The sequence below is a fragment of the Rana temporaria genome, chromosome 4 (genome assembly GCF_905171775.1).
Source record: "Rana temporaria chromosome 4, aRanTem1.1, whole genome shotgun sequence".
Classification (NCBI taxonomy): domain Eukaryota; kingdom Metazoa; phylum Chordata; class Amphibia; order Anura; family Ranidae; genus Rana; species Rana temporaria.
In genome coordinates, this window is record NC_053492.1 from 13,956,581 (window position 1) to 13,966,597 (window position 10,017).

Genomic DNA, 10,017 nt, shown 5'->3' on the forward strand with positions numbered 1-10,017 from the left:
AGGAAGGACCCAATCCTCAAAGATGGGCACCTTGGTTTGTTCCACAACTGAACCCACTAATAGGCGTAGATCGCTAGTAGGGTTGCCAATGACTTGCTCTCTTCACCAGAGATAATTTGAGCGTGTCTCACTAGGGAAGTCTGGGGAAAGGGACGAGGGAAGGTGCATATCCCTTCGAGGGAAGGTGCATATCCCTTCGAGGGAAGGTGCATATCCCTTCGAGGGAAGGTGCATATCCCTTCGAGGGAAGGTGCATATCCCTTCGAGGGAAGGTGCATATCCCTTCGAGGGAAGGTGCATATCCCTTCGAGGGAAGGTGCATATCCCTTCGAGGGAAGGTGGGCAGAACGGAGGAGGCAAGAGACGGAGGCGGGAAGAGGCAAAGGTGGCAGAAGGCATTCTAGCGTTATAGGGAAAAGAGGCACCCTAGAAAAATAAAGGATGGGGAACATGTGGTAGCCAGAAGAATCATCCAAGACACAGAGGGAAGGATGGAAGGCAGGAGAATTTTAAGAGATATAGGAGAGGATAAATCCAGAGATAGAGGAATGGGGGCAGTAGAAAAATCTAGATAGAGGGAATGAAGAAAATTATTATAAAACATGCAAGAATGGGAATAGATGGAAAGTAATCCTAGGACATACATAGGGGAAGTCTAGAGCTATAGGAAAGATGAAGGCCATGGTAAATCTATAGCAATATAGGGGAGGGGGTAGGATACAGGTTGGGTAAATTCTAAAAATATTTGGGGGGGGGGGTGCAAAGGATGAAAGTCACAAATTCTAGAGATATATGGGAACAGAGGATGTAGGTCAGGGGAAATCCAAAGAAAGGGGAAAATTGGAGCTATAGGAATTGATGGGAGCGATAGACAGATAGTTGGAGGCACAGGACATATATAGATATAGAAATCTATGGGGGGGGGGGTTAAAAGGTAGAGTCTAGAAATATGGTAACAAGGGTGGAGGAATTCTGAGGGGGGGAAAAAAAAAACCCAAGAGGGGGGAAGGAGGTTCAAAAAATATAGGGAATTGGGGGGGGGGGGGGGGTGAGGTTGGAAGAATTGATGAGGTGGAGTAGGGGGCGGGGTGGAATTGTAGAGATAGAGGGATGGTGGCAAGCAGAATGAAAGCCAAGAGAATTCTAGAGATCTAGTTAAAGGGCAGGATTGAGAAGGAGGGGGAGCAGGATGAAGATAATTCTAGAGATATAGGAACGTCTTAGGTGAGGTTGGAAAAAAAACATGACGACAAGCCCAACCTTTGAGAGACTGAAAAAAACGGTTGAGGGGGGAGGGGAAAGGATGGAGGCCAAGGGATTTCTAGAAATATAAAATGGATGAAGGGAATTCAAGAGATCTTGTAATTCTGGAGCACTAGAGGGGATATGAAAAGGAGGGAGATCAAAATTTCTAGAGATCTAGGAGGTAGAGATACAGCAGAACCTCGGATTACGAGTATAATCCGTTCCAGGAGAATGTTGGTAATCCAAATCACTCTCATATCAAAGCGATTTTCCCCATTGAAGTCAATGGAAACAAAAAAAAATTTGTTCCGCATTGATTTCAATGTCATGCAATACCGCATGTGACCAGAGGTAGGGGGCGCCAGATAGCCTTGTAAAACACTTAGAAAGGCCCGAGGACAACACAGCTGAACACCTCAGCAACTGAGAATTTTTGAAATTTTCTGAACTGCGCTGATGGGTTCTAGGGGCAGGATGGTGATAGAGTATTGAGGGGAATGATGGAGGTTGAGTGAGAGATATAGGGAGGATTAGAGGGGAGTTGTAGAGATGGGGGGGGTTTAGTATGTGGGTAGAGTTGGGTGTAGGTGTTAAAGATCATAGGAGGATTATGTGGGACCCACCTTGCTATGGACAGTAACTGCTTTAATACAGGGAGGCGGAAGTATGTTATCCCCTTCTGATTTCTTACACTTGCCCACTGACAAATAAAAGATCAGGCTATAATTGTAACGGTTGGTTTATTTTAAACAGTGAGACAGAACAAAAAACAGAAACAAAAAAGCACATTTCAAAAAAGTTATAAAATTGATTTGCATTTTAATGAGTGAAATAAGTATTTGATCCCCAATCAGCAAGGTCTCCCAGGTGTCTTCTATATGGGCAACAAGCTGATTAGGAGCACTCGTTAAGACGCAGCTCGCCCCGTTTTTCAGCTCAAGGGACCGATCGCAGGACTCCAGCGGTGATCGGGTCCACGGAGCTTCGGACCAGGTCGCGGGCCCGCGACTAGGCACTTAAAGAGGACTTTCGTGTTTGTGCCCAGCCGTGCCATTCTGCTGACGTATATCTGCAGGAGGCGGTCCTTAAGTGGTTAAAGAGGAAGTAAACCCTCTTTTCCCAAAACATCCTGCAAGACAAAGACATAATGAGCTAGTATGCATACTGGCTCATTATGTAGTACTTACCCAAGATCGATGCCCCAGCAGCGGTGCTCGCTGTCCTCCGTCTCTCTCCACGAGTGACTTCCGCATTATGCGACTCCGGCGCTGTGACTGGCCGGAGCCGCAATGACATCACCCCCGCACATGTGCGGGTGCCGCCACTAACTGCATGATCACTGTTGAAAGCGGCACGCTCAGTGCGCCATTGTCTACGGCACATCTGTGCCTTTCTTTTGCAAATACCTCCTAAACCGTGTAGGTTTAGGAGATATTTGTTGCAGCTACAGGTAAGACTTAATCTAGCCTTACCCGTAGGTTAACTACTTGCCGACCTGCCGCCGCCGTTTTACAGCGGCAGGTTGGCTCCCCTGCGCGAGAGCCCGTAGCTCTACGTCGGCTCTCTCGCAGGATACTAGGGGCGCGCGTGCCCCCCCCCCCAGTCCTGTGCGCTTGTGCCCGGCGGGAGCGATCACCGCCAGGCACACGCGATCGCTCGTTACAGAGCGGGGACCGGGAGCTCTCGGTCCTGTCGGGGGGGGGGGGATGCTGATCCTCTGTTCATACAATGTATGAACAGCGATCAGTCATTTCCCCTAGTGAGGTCACCCCCCCACAGTAAGAACACACCCAGGAAACATACTTCACCCCTTCCCCGCCCCCTTAGTGTTAACCCCTTCACTGCCAGTGGCATTTTTATAGTAATCCAATGCATTTTTATAGCACTGATCGCTATAATGCCAATGGTCCCAAAAATGTGTCAAAAGTTTCTGAAGTGTCCGCCATAATGTCGCAGTACCAGGGGGTGGGGGGGGAAATGGCGGATCGCCGCATTACTAGTAAAAAAAAAAAAAGTTAATAAAAATGCCATAAAAATATCCCCTATTTTGTAAACGCTATAACTTTTGCGCAAACCAATCAATAAATGCTTATTGCGATTTTTTTTTACGAAAAATAGGTAGAATACGTATCGGCTTAAACTGAGGAAAAAAACGTTTGATATATTTTTGGGAGATATTTATTATAGCAAAAAGTAAAAAAATATTATTAATTTTTTCTCAAAATTGTCACTTTATTTTTGTTTATAGCGCCAAAATTAAAAACCGCAGAGGTGATCAAATACCACCAAAAGAAAGCTCTATTTGTGGGGAAAAAAGGACGCCAATTTTGTTTGGGAGCCACGTCGCACGACCGCGCAATTGTCTGTTAAAGCGACGCAGTGCCGAATCGCAAAAAGTGCTCTGGTCTCTGGGCAGCAATATGGTCCGGGGGTTAAAGTGGTCTGTAAGGGTTTACAGCAAATCTAACGACTTGGCGAGGATCGGCAAAGAGAAGGGGGGGGGGGGGAAGTCACCAATGAAATGTGTGCAAACCTGGTGGCCAACTACAAGAAACGTCCGACCTCTCCGATTGTCACCAAGTACAAAGTCATGTTTTGTGAAATACTTATGTCACTCATTAAAATGAAATTCAATTTATAACGTTTTAGAAATGCATTTTTTTTGGATATTTGTTATTCTGTCTCTCACTGTTAAAATAAACCTACCATTAAAATTATAGACCGACCATTTGTCAGCGAGCAAACCAACAAATTTAGCAGGGGGTCAAATCCCCCCCTCCACTGTAGGTCTCCCACTAGGGTTGTCCCGATACCATTTTTTTTGAGACCGAGTACAAGTACCGATACTTTTTTTTTTTTGTTTATGTCATGTGACAGTATTTTTTTACAGTGATTTTCTGTGTTTTTTTTTTTTTTTTGGGGGGGTGGATTGTTAGTGTGGTTTTTTTATTTACATGTTATTTTAACCACTTCCCGCCCGGCCTATGGCCGATTTACGTCCGGGAAGTGGTTATGAAATCCTGACAGGACGTTCTAGAACGTCCTGCAGGATTTCATGCCGCGCGCGCCCGTGGGGGCGCGCATCGCGGCGATCGGTGATGCGGGGTGTCAGACTGACACCCTGCATCTCCGATCTCGGTAAAGAGCCTCCGGCGGAGACTCTTTACCACGTGATGAGCCGTGTCCAACCACGGCTGATCACAATGTAAACAGGAAGAGCCGCCGATGGCTCTTCCTCACTCGCGTCTAACAGACGCGAGGAGAGGATAGCCGATCGGCGGCTCTCCTGACAGGGGGGGGTTAGCGCTGATTGTTTATCAGCGCAGCCCCCCCTCGGATCGCCACACTGGACCACCAGGGATGCCCACCCTGGAGCACCAGGGTGGGCAAAAAAAAAAAGACAGAAAAAAAAAAAAAGCATAAAGAAAAAAAAAAAGATGCCAGTCAGTGCCCACAAATGGGCACTGACTGGCAACCTGGCAAAAATCAGTGCTGCCACCCCAGTGTCCATCAGCGCCAGCGCCACCCCAGTGTCCATCAGTGCCACCCCACAGTGCCCATCCATGCCCAGTGCCCATCTGTGCCACCCATAAGTATCCATCAGTGCCGCCCATGAGTGCCCATCTGTGCCGCCTATGAGTGCCCAGTGCCGCCCATGAGTGCCCATCAGTACCACCTATGTGTGCCCATCAGTGCCGCCTATGTGTGCCCATCAGTGCCGCCTACCAGCGCCGCCAATCAGTGCCACCTCATCTGTGCCCGTCAGTACTACCTCATCAATGTCCATCAGTGCCATCTCATCGGTGCCCATTAGTGCCGCCATATCAGTGCCCGTAATTGAAAGAGAAAACTTATTTACAAAAAAATTAACAGAAAAAAATAAAAACGTATTTTTTTTTCCAAATTTTCAGCCTTTTTTTAGTTGTGCAAAAAAAATAAAAATCGCAGAGGTGATCGAATACCACCAAAAGAAAGCTCTATTTGTGGGGAAAAAAGGACACCAATTTTGTTTGGGTACAGTGTAGCACGACCGCGCAATTGCCATTCAAAGTGCGACAGTGCTGAAAGCTGAAAATTGGCTTGGGCGGGAAGCTGCGTAAGTACCTGTTATAGAAGTGGTTAACCACTTGACAATCGGGCCTATTTTGGCACTTCTCTCCATGTAAAAATCACAATTTTTTTGCTAGAAAATTAATCAGAACCCCCAAACATTATATATTTTTTTAGCAGACATCCTAGGGAATAAAATGGCAGTCATTGCAATACTTTTTGTCACACCGTATTTGCGCAGCGGTCTTACAAGCGCACTTTTTTGGGGAAAAAATCCTTTTTTGGAATTAAAAAATACGACAATAATTTTTGCCCAATTTTTTTATATCGTGAAAGATAATGTTACGCCGAGTAAAATGATACCCAACATGACACGCTTAAAAATTGCGCCCGCTCGTGGCATGGCGTCAAACTTTTACCCTTAAAAATCTCGATAGGCGACGTTTAAAAAATTCTACAGGTTGCATTTTTTGAGCTACAGAGTAGGTCTAGGGCTAGAATTATTGCTCTCGCTCTAACGATCGCGGCGATACCTCACTTGTGTGGTTTGAACACCGTTTTCATATGCGGGCGCTACTCGCGTATGTGTTCGCTTCTGTACGCGAGCTCGTCGGGACGGGGCATTTTAAAAAAAAAAAATGTTTTGTTTTCTTTTTTTTTTTATTTTAGTGTAAAAAATAAATATGTATCACTTTTATTCCTATTACAAGAAATGTAAACATCCCCTGTAATAGAAAAAAGCATGACAGGTCCTCTTAAATATGAGATCTGGGGTCAAAAAGACCTCACATCTCATATTTAGACTTAAATGCAAAAAAATAAAAAAAAAATTAAACTGTCATTTTTTCAAATGACAGAAAAAAAAAATGTTGCTTTAAGACGCTGGGCGGGACTGACGTTTTGACATCACTTCCGCCCAGCAGAGCTATGGAGATGGGTGGGGGCGATTTTTCCCTCACTCGCAACGGACCCGATCACCTCCGCAGCTACCGACTGCTCCGGTAAGCGGCGGAGGGCGCGGGAGAGCGGCGGGAGGGCCCCTCGCCCGCCACCGATAAGGGCGATCTCGCGGCGAATCCGCTGCGGAGACCGCCGTTATCGTTTACAGGACCGTTGGCACTAAAGATAGATACCTCGGTTGTGGCAGCAGCTGCTGCCGTTACTATACGTAAGGCGGTTGTTAAGTGGTTAAAAGACAGCACGGGGGGTCGACTTGGAACTCCCATGCCTGCCCAGGTATCGGCTGAGGCATCGGAGCATTTCGCGCCCCCCTCGAGTACAAGTACAAGGGGAAATGCTTGGTATCGGGACATCCCCATCTCCCACCACATCAATCCTTCCCATCCAGCAATGACAGTTGAAACCGGGTGAATGTGACCCTACACCGGGGTCTAGCACTGCCAACAGTCAGGACCCCCCCACAACTGTTAGAGTAATAAGAGGACACCACCTTACAGATCCATCCCGCCAACTCCCTCAGGGGTGAGCTTGGTGTGCAAGGACCTACTTGGGAGATTCACCTTCTATACTTGTCCCTTGGATAGAAAGCCATGGTGTTCGCTATAGGCAGTAAGGGGACACTTGCTCTGGTGGTCAGTGTGAGCGTTTTTTTTTTTCTTACTTTGGGAAGATTCCCTCTCACTTTCTGTTGTGTTTTCAAGTGACTCCAGATTGAGTTTGAACTGTTCCCAATCAAGAGTTATATTTTAATAAGGGGGCTGTAAAGGTTCCCGTTTTTTCACCTTAAAGCGGGAGTTCACCCATTTTTTTTTTTCTCTTTTCCCCTTAGATTCCTGCTCGTTCGGTCTAGGGGAATCGGCTATTTGTATTAAAATATGAGCAGTACTTACCCGTTTTCGAGCTGCATCCTCTCCGTCGCTTCCGGGTATGGGTCTTCGGGAGTGGGCGTTCCTTCTTGATTGACATTCTTCCGAGAGGCTTCCGACGGTCGCATCCATCGCGTCACTCGTAGCCGAAAGAAGCCGAACGTCGGTGCGGCTCTATACTGCGCCTGCGCACCGACGTTCGGCTTCTTTTGGAAAATCATGACGCGATGGATGCGACCGTCGGAAGCCTCTCTTCGGAAGACTGTCAATCAAAATAGGAACGCCCAGTCCCACAGCCCATACCCGGAAGCGGCGGAGAAGATGCATCTCGTAAACTGTAAGTACAGCTCATATTTTAAAACACCTAGCCGATTCCCCTAGACAAAACGAGCATCCATCTAGAGGGAAAAAGTATATTGTACGGGTGAACCTCCGCTTTAATACATCCTATGCGGCTGTCAATCAAAACCAATGAAGCGGGGGGGCAGGGCCGAGTCCTGCACTCAGCAGCTATGGATGCCAAATGCAGTACTTGGGAGCGCAAAGATTACCCTCTTGGGGGTGTGCTTCCCGGGGGGGGGGGGGGGGGGGGTTTATGTGGTAGGGAGGAGCCGAGAGCCACCAGAAAACACAGTTTGGGGCCACTCTGCAAAACGAGATGCACAGTGGAGGCAAGTAGGACATGTTTGTTATTTAAAGCGGAGTTCCGGCCACAATTTCACTTTTTAAATATAAATACCCCTGTAATACACAAGCTTAATGTATTCTAGTAAAGTTAGTCTGTAAACTAAGGTCCGTTTTGTTAGGTTGTTACAGCATTTAGACACTTTATAAAAAAGAAATTGACTGGGGCCATCTTAAGTGTGGGCATCATGAAGCCAGACTGTATGACTTCCTGGATTTCAGCCTTGCAGATCTCGCACATGCTCAGCAATGTAATAGTTTTTTCAGATCAGGTTTCAGCACCTGTGCTGTCCAAGTCACATGATTCTTCGAGACTGGGGAGTGCACAGACTCCTGGAAAGTTACACCCACTACATTCCCAGGAGTCTGTGCGGTGTAGGTTAGGAAGCTTAAGCACCTAGGTGCAGGAAGATTAACCATTCTGCCTAGCAACAACACTTTGAAGGCATCTAAAAAAAAATTGTTTTTTTCTTAAAGGACTAATGACATTTTTTTAAAACTACTGATGTAATGTTATATTTATGGGTGGAACTCCACTTTAAAAAAAAAAAAGCGAACCTTTAGTATCACTTTAATGTCAAAGCCCACCAAGAACCTTGGGAAAGGTGCAAATGTTTAACGTATACCCTTTGTGGCCTCCTCTGGATGAGCCCTCCTGTCCTAACCAATAGGTGAGCCCAGGTACAGCTTGGTGTCCAGGCAGAATAGCCAGCTAGGTCATTGCAGAGGGTTTGGTGAAGATGGGTCTGCACACCTTGCAAGCCACGTACAGGCCCATTACATCTCCAATATAGAAAAACTGCAAGCCAGCTCCATCCAAAACTTCAGCCCGAGAAAAAAACTGACCCCACAGCTCAATTGTTAAAGGGCCAAACCATGTGAGCAAGAGAAGCATCTTTACCCAATAACCTTTTTAGAAGCCCCCACTTTTTTTTCTCTTGATTTTTCAGAGCATTTTTTTCCTACAAACACACCCCATCTATGACCCTCATCCCATGCCCACCGACCCCGTGTCCCTTTGTACCAAAATTACCATTTAACACTCTCACCCCTTACTCAATTACCAACCGTCATACCTCACTTCATTACCAACCCTTATCCGAACAAGCCACCCCCCTCTATTCATTGTCCCCTCACCCCATCCTATCCCCAATCTACTCATTCCCCCGTTTTCACATATCCCAACCTTCTCATTACCCATTGCCTCCATCACCCCCCAAAAAAAAAAATTCTGTCCCTGAGCCAATGGCATGCACCCCCCCCCCCCCCCCCCCGGGAAAACATGTAAACCCCTTCATGACCAGAAGTCACCGTTGACCAGACCCAGTTCATCAGTGTCTGACAACTGACTGATGTACCCTATTTTAAGGCCGTCATTTGAAACCTAAGAAAATGTTCTTAGAAAATTGGGGGGGGGGGGGGAGCCACCTTATTGTGAAACCACACTACCCGGTTGCCATTTACAAAGGAGAGACTCAGAGCTGGCGAGCACCCAACCCCCCGCCCCCCCCATGCCAGACCACCAGCCTGGCAGGCACCCCCCCCCCCCCCATGCCAGACCACCAGCCTGGCAGGCACCCAACCCCCCCATGCCAGACCACCAGCCTGGCAGGCACCCAACCCCCCCCCCATGCCAGACCACCAGCCTGGCAGGCACCCAACCCCCCCCCATTGCCAGACCACCAGCCTGGCAGGCACCCAACCCCCCCATGCCAGACCACCAGCCTGGCAGGCACCCAACCCCCCCCATGCCAGACCACCAGCCTGGCAGGCACCCAACCCCCCCCATGCCAGACCACCAGCCTGGCAGGCACCCAACCCCCCCCCCCCTCATGCCAGCCGGCACCCAAACCCCCCCCCCCCCCCCTCATGCCAGCCCAGCAGGCACCCAACCCCCCACCAGACCACCAGGCACCCAACCTCCCACCAGCCCAGTCGGCACCCAACCCCCCCCCCCATGCCAGACCAGACCACCAGCCCAGCCTGGCAGGCACCCAAACCCCCACCCATTGCCAGACCACTAGCCTGCCAGGCACTTAACCCCCCCCCCCCCCCCCCCCCATGCCAGGAGGGAAACCAAGCCACAATGCCAGACTCAGACTCCTGCACCCATAGAAGCCTCTAGCACTTGCTGGAGATATGATGAGACATTAATGGAGAATGTTGAAGTGCAGTGACAGCACCCTTCTACCTGTACTCAGCTGGGGTCCAG